Source organism: Limulus polyphemus, unplaced genomic scaffold (genome assembly GCF_000517525.1).
Source record: "Limulus polyphemus unplaced genomic scaffold, Limulus_polyphemus-2.1.2 Scaffold6645, whole genome shotgun sequence".
Lineage (NCBI taxonomy): Eukaryota > Metazoa > Arthropoda > Merostomata > Xiphosura > Limulidae > Limulus > Limulus polyphemus.
In genome coordinates this window covers 46195-46873 of record NW_013672255.1, presented here as the reverse complement: position 1 = coordinate 46873, position 679 = coordinate 46195, and positions in this window count along the sequence as shown.

Genomic DNA, 679 nt, shown 5'->3' with positions numbered 1-679 from the left:
AAACCACTGGATACACCCCGGCAAAGATGACTATTGGGCGGGAACTCCGGTTGCCAGTGGATCTGTTAACAGGACGCCCACCTTATGAAGAGTTGCCTGAGAATGTGTCAGAGTTTGTGAAAGTGTTATCGGAAAGGATGGATGATATTCATCATCAAGTGCATACAAACTTGAAAACGTCTGCTGATTCGATGAAGTTAACTTATGATAAGAGATCTACTGAAGTCAGCTTTGTACCAGGAGACAAGGTATGGTTGTATAATCCCAGGAAGACCAAAGGGAAGTGTCCTAAGTTGTCTTCTCCATGGGGAGGCCCATACGACATAGTGGGTCGTCTCTCAGACGTGACTTTCCGGATAAAATGTGGTCGACGAGGTAAGCCAAAAGTGGTGCATGCCAACAGGCTTTGGTGTTATCATGGTCCAGGACATTTCAGTTGGGACGAAGTCGACCACAGAACAAATGACGCTGCTGAAGACGTGCCACCTGAAGAAGCCACCGTCGAAGAAGAAACTCTACTCAGTTTTGGGAAGGGAAACGGTGAAGCTCTTGATGAAGTTACTACCACTGATGTGACTGTTACCGATGATAGAACATTTACTGATGAAGCAGATGAACCCCACATGAAGCAGAAGCCAACAAGACGAGACCAGTACGGAAGAAGATACGTCCCGTAAAA